Raw genomic sequence first — 6,439 nt, 5'->3', positions numbered from 1 at the left:
TGGAAACGTAGTAGAGATGAGTGCTTCTTTCTCAAAAACAACGTGTGATTCTTGTAAGGGAATTTGGTGTTGAATTCTGCTTCATATACAGAGTCTAACCACATCTTTTCTCTTGAATTACAAACAACAGTTTCTTTCTGGTAAGCAAAGTCACCATTGGACTCCTATTTATTTGTAAATTAGAAAAACAACATCCATATGAGCCCAGCAAGTAAATTAGGTTAGATGTAAGATAAGCTAGTGTTCTTATCAGTTTTCTGAGCAGAGTTGAAAGAGATATTGCCTGTGTTTCTAGGAAGCACAGTTATTTTGTTCTGAGCAAGCACAGTGTTTTGGTCACATTGGAAACTCAGTAAAGAGAAGACTGCATTTTTCTCAAAAGCATAGTGTGTTTCTTGTAAGGATATTCAGAGTTGAATTCCCCATAATAAACAGAGTTTAAACACATGTTGACTCTTCTCCTGCAAACAAGAGGTTTTTTTGTAGTAAGGAACGTCATTGTTGTGCTCCCATTCATATACACATTGGAAATGCAACTTGTGTCTGTTCCCGATGAGTATAGTGCTTAAAATGTAAAAGAAGCTACTACCTTTATCAGTTTCCTGAGCAGAGGTAAAAAAGATATCGCCTGTGTTTCTAGGAGCACCTTTCTTTTGCTTTGAGCAAGCTCTGAGTTCTTGTCACTGGACACACTGTAAAAAGAAGAGTGTTTCTTTTTCGAAAACAAAATGGTTTTTTTGAAAAGGGAACTCTGTTGAATTTCCCCTTTTAAACAGAGTTGAACACACATTATCTCTTTTCTTACAAACAATGGTACTTTTTTGCTAAGCAGAGTCACTGTTGGGCTCCCATTCATATACAGTGTGGAAATACAACTCAAATCTTTTCCCAGCAAGTACAGTGCACTGGATGTAAGAAGAGCTACTGTTCTTATCAGTTTCCTGAGCAGAGGTGAAAGAGATATCACATGTGTTTTTAGGGAGCACAGTTCTTTGTTCTGAGCAAGCTCACTGTTCTGGTCACATTGGAAACATGACAAAGACAAGAGTGCTTCTTTCTTGAAAACAGAGTGTGTTTCTTGTAAGGGAACTCAGTACTAAATTCCCATTGATGATCAGAATTTAAACTTATGCTGTCTGTTTTCCTATGAAAAACAGTTCTTTTCTGGTAAACAAAGTCACTGATAGGCTCCCATTAATAAATATAGAGAAAAATATTACTAGTGTTTTTCCCTAGTAAGTACAGTGCATTGAAATTAATAGAAGCTACTGTTGTTCAGTTTTTCCTTCACAGACGTAAAATAGATAACACCTGTTTTTTGTAGGAAGCATGGATCTTTTGTTCTGAGAAAGCTAACTATTCTGGTCACTTTGGAAACATGGTAAAGATAAGAGTTCTTTTGCAGAAACAGAGTGTATTTCTTGTAAGGTATCTTGGTGTTGAATTGGCCTCTGTAAATGGAGTCTGTCTCTACTCCTATGGAAAAAAAGTTCTTTCCTAGTGAGCAAAGTCACTGCTGTGTTTCCATTCATATACATAGAGGAAATACTACTCGAATCTTAACCTAGCAAATACAGTGCATTGGATGTAAGAGAAACTACTGACCTTATAAGTTTTCAGAGCATAGTTGAAAGAAATATCACCCATGTTTTTAGGAAGCACAGTTCTTTTCTTTCCTGAGCAAGGTCACTGTTCTGCTCACATTGGAAACACAGTAAAGAGAAGAGTGCTTCTTTCTCAAACACAGAGTGTTTTTATGGTAACAGAACTCAGTGTTGAATTCCCTTCAAAAACGGAGTTTAACTACATGCTGTCTCTTCTTCTATGAACAAAAGTTCTTTCCTCATAAGCAAAGTCACTGTTGGTCTCCCATTCTTACATATAGTAGAAATAAACCTCACATCTGTCCCCAGCCAATACAGTGTGTTGGAGGTAAGAGAAGCTACTATTCTTATCAGTTTCCTGAACAGAGTTGAAAAGATAATGCCTGTGTTTCTAGGAAGCACAGCTCTTTTGTTCTGAGCAAGCTCACTGTTCTGGTCAAATTGGAAACATGGCAAAGAGAAGGGTGCTTCTTCCTCAAAAATAGAGGGTGTTACTTGTAAGGGAAGTTGGCATTGAATGGTGTTTAACCACATGCTGCCTTTTGTCTTGTGAAGAACAATTCTTTTCTCATAGGAATAACAACTGTTGGGGTTCAATTCACACACATTGCTGAAATAATACTGGCATTTGTTCCCAACAACTACAGTGCATTGGCTATAAGAGAAGCTACTGTTGTTATCATTGTGATGACCAGAGTGGAAAGAGATATTGCCTGTGTTTCTAAGAAGCACAGTTCTATTTTTCCTGAACAACATCACTGTTCTGCATGCATTGGAAACACAGTAAAGGGAAGACTGCTTCTTTCTTGAAAACAGAGTTTGTTTATTGTAAGGGAACTCAGTGTTGAATTCCCCATCATAAACAGAGTTTAACCACATGCTGTCTTTTGTGCTACAAACAACAGTTCTTTCCTCATAAGCAAAGTCACTGTTGGGTTCCCATTCATATAAATAGTGGGTACAGTACTCTTGTCTGAGTCCTGCAAGTACAGTGCATTGGATGTAAGAGAAGCTACTGTTCTTATGAGTCTCATGATCAGAGTTTAAAGAGATATTGCCTGGGTTTTTAGGAAGCACAGTGCTTTCTTTTGAGCAAGCTCACTAGTCTGGTCTCCTTGGAAGCACGGAAAAGACAAGAGTGCTTCTTTCTCAAAAATAGAGTATGTTTCTTTTAAGGGAACTCAGTGTTAAATTACCATTGATAATCAGAGTTCAACCACATGCTGTCTCTTATCCTGTGAACTATAGTTCTTTTCACAAAAGCATAATCACTGTTAGGTAAGATTTCACATAGAGAGTGGAAATACAATTCGTGTCTGATCCCAGAATGTACATTGTGTGTTAGATGTAAGGGAAGCTACTGACCTCATCAGTTTCCTGAGCAGAGTTCAAAGATATATTGCCTGTGTTTCTAGGAAGCACAGTTCTTTTGTTTTGAGCAAGCTCAATGCTCTGGTCACATTGCTTACACTGTAAAGAAAAGAGTACTTCTTACTTGAAAACAGACTGTACTTTTGCAAGATAACTCAGTGTTGATTTCCCTTCATAAAAGGAGTTAAACAACGTGCTGGCTCTTGTCCTATGTGTAGCTAGAGTTTTCATGCCTGGCCCAAAGTCAGGACAGATCTCTCTTACTTCCAATCCCACAGCCACTCAGACACACCCAAGTAAACACACAGAGACTTATATTGCTTACAAAATGTATGGCCATGGCAGGCTTATTGTTATCTAGTTCTTCTATCTTGAATTAACCAATTTCTATTAATCTATACTTGCCCCATAGCTTGTGGATTACCAGTATCTTTTACATTTTGCTTGTCATGGCAGCACCTGGCAGTGTCTCTCTGACTCAGCCTTCTGCTTCACAGAATTCTCCTCTGCCCTTGTCCCACCTGTACTTCCTGCCTAGCTACTGGAAATCAGTGTTTTGTTTATTAACCAATCAGAGCAATACATTCAACATACAATACATCCCACAGCAACTATGAACAACAGTTCTTTTCTGGTAATCGAAGTCACTGTTGGGCTCCTTTTCACATACACAGTCCAAATAAAACTTGTGTTTGTTCCTAGCAACTACAGTGCATTGGATGAAAGAGAACCTGCTGTTCTCACCATTTCCAGAGAAGATTGAAAGAGATATCACCTGTGTTTCAAAGAGGCAGAGTTCTTTTGTTCTGAGCAAGCTCACTCTTCTGGTCCCTTTGGAAACATAGCAAGGCAGGAGCGCCTTTCTAACAAAAACAGAGTATGTTTCTTGTAGGGAACTTGGTGTTGAATTCCCCTTTAAAAACAGAGTTTAACCACATGCTGTCTTATAAAAAAGAGTTCTTTTCTGGTATGCAAAGTCACTATTGGGCTGCCATTGACAAGCACAGTGGAAATAGCACTCATGTCTGTTCCCACCAAATACAGTGCACTGGATGTAAGAGAAGATACTGTTCTTATCAGTTTTGTGAACAGAGTTGAAAGAGATGTTGCCTGTGTTTCTCTGAAGAACAGAGCTTTATTCAGAAGTACAATTGTATGATCCCCTTGAAAGCACTGTTCCTCTGTTCTGAGCAAGCTCATTGTTATGGCTGTATTAGAAATATAGTGGAGTAGAAGAGTGCTCCTTTCTCAAAAGTGGCATGTGTTTTTTGTCTAAAAACCTCTACACCACAAACTGGAAAATATAAAAGAAATGGATAATTTTCTGGATAGGTACCATACATCTAAGTTAAATCAAGACCAAATAAACTATTTAAATAGTTCAATAACCCCTAAGGAAATAGAAACAGTCAATAAAAGATTCCCAACCAAATAAAGCCCAGGACCAGATGGTTTCAGTGCAGAATTCTACCAGATCTTCAAAGAAGAGTTAATACTAATACTCTTTAAATTGTTGCACACAATAGAAACAGAAGGAACATTACCAAACTCCTTCTATGAGGCTACAACGACCCTGATTCCTAAACCAAACAAAGATACAACAAAGAAAGAAAACCACATAATGATCTCCCTCATGAACATTGATGCAAAAATACTCAATAAAATACTGGCAAACAGACTCCAAGAACACATCAAAACAATTATCCACCATGATCAAGTAGGCTTCATCCCAGGGATGCAAGGGTGGTTCAACAAAGCCAGATTTAAACAATATTTATCCACAAACCCAGGCCTACAGAAATCATTAAAAGGAAATTTCCAAACTAAGGAAGTCAGATACACCCTCGAAAACAGGCAATAGATAAAGCCACAGCAGTAAACCCCAAAGAAGAGAAGTACACACACACTACCACCAAAAATAACAGGGATGAACAATCAGTGGTCATTAATATCCCTTAATATCAATGGACTTAATTCACCTATAAAAAGACATAGTTGGCTGATCTAGCTTCCCAAAAGCCCAGCGGCTGCTCGGTGCTGCGGCTGTGCCTCCTGCTTCCCTGCGTCACCACTGCTGCCATGCCCGGAGGGCTGCTTCTTGGGGACGAAGCCCTCAACTTTGAGGCCAATACCACCATCGGCTGCATCCGATTCCACGATTTCCTGGGAGGCTCATGGTGCATTCTCTTTTCCCACCAACAGGACTTTACCCCAGTGTGTACCACAGAGCTTGGCAGAGCTGCAAAACTGGCGCCAGAGTTTGCCAAGAGGAATGTTAAGTTGATTGCTCTTTCAATAGACAGTGTTGAGGACCATCTTGCCTGGAGCAAGGACATCAATGCTTACAATGGTGATGAACCCACAGAAAAGTTACCGTTTCCCATCATCAATGACAAGGAGAGGGACCTTGCCATCCTTTTGGGCATGTTGGATCCAGCAGAGAAGGATGAGAAGGGCATGCCTGTGATGGCCTGTGTGGTGATTGTTTTCAGGCTTGACAAGAAACTGAAGCTGTCTATCATCTACCCTGCCACCACCAGCAGGAATTTTGATGAGATTCTCAGAGTAATTAAGTCTCTCCAGCTGACAGCAACGAATCGGGTCACTACCCCGGTTGACTGGAAGGAAGGCAACAGCGTCATGGTCCTTCCCACCATCCCTGAAGAGGAAGCCAAACAGCTTTTCCCCAAAGGAGTCTTCACCAAAGAGCTCCCATCTGGCAAGAAATACCTCCGTTATACCCCTCAGCCTTAAGTCTTTGTGGGAGTTGAGGCTGCAGCTGCTCCGGCATGGTGTCCATCTCAGGGCTCCACTGATTGGCTTTCTCTGAAATACATTCTGTATTGGAGACTCAGACCTTGTCACGTCTCTGCAGGGTTTGTGATCAGCAAGCTAGAGGGTAGAGTGGTAGCTCACTACACTTCCTCATAGAATGATTATATTCACCTCCTGTAGCTTTCCTAGTTGAATTTTCTGTTACGTGTTTTGGAGAATAGTAAAATGAGGGGAAACTTTCGATTCTGTACTTTTGGGAAATAACAGACTTGGGACAGCACAGGGAAAGTTCTGTTTGATATAAGCAATCTGGTGAGTTGCTATCAAAAGAGGGCTTAGAGGCAAAGGAAGGAGGTGCCCCCAAGGGTGTGAGCAAGACAGTGCATGTACCTCCTGGCGTTTCCTGTCAGCCCGCCCTGATACGTGCATGTGAACACACCTTGTAAAGACAGATGGCAACAGAATGCTTTGCCACTAAACTGTCCTAACAGGTTGCCGTTTCCTAGTTCTGCTTTTTGGGGCTCAACAAATAAAATTCTTTGTTTAAACTGGATCAGAAAAAAAAGACATAGGCTTACAGAATGGATACGAAAGCAGGACCCATCTTTCTGCTGCATACAAGAAACACATCTCAAATTCAAAGACAGACACTAGCTAAGAATAAAAGACTGGGAAAAGACTTTCCAATC

The 6,439-nt window shown here is 40.3% G+C and overlaps 1 pseudogene; it reads left to right on the top strand.

The window, feature by feature from the left end:
- The first annotated feature begins 5,054 nt into the window (after positions 1-5,054).
- On the top strand, positions 5,055-5,788 carry LOC102928214 (peroxiredoxin-6 pseudogene; annotated as a pseudogene).
- Positions 5,789-6,439: the final 651 nt, after the last annotated feature.

Source organism: Peromyscus maniculatus, chromosome 16 (assembly GCF_049852395.1).
Source record: "Peromyscus maniculatus bairdii isolate BWxNUB_F1_BW_parent chromosome 16, HU_Pman_BW_mat_3.1, whole genome shotgun sequence".
Lineage (NCBI taxonomy): Eukaryota > Metazoa > Chordata > Mammalia > Rodentia > Cricetidae > Peromyscus > Peromyscus maniculatus.
This window is presented reverse-complemented; position numbering and strand designations above follow the sequence as displayed.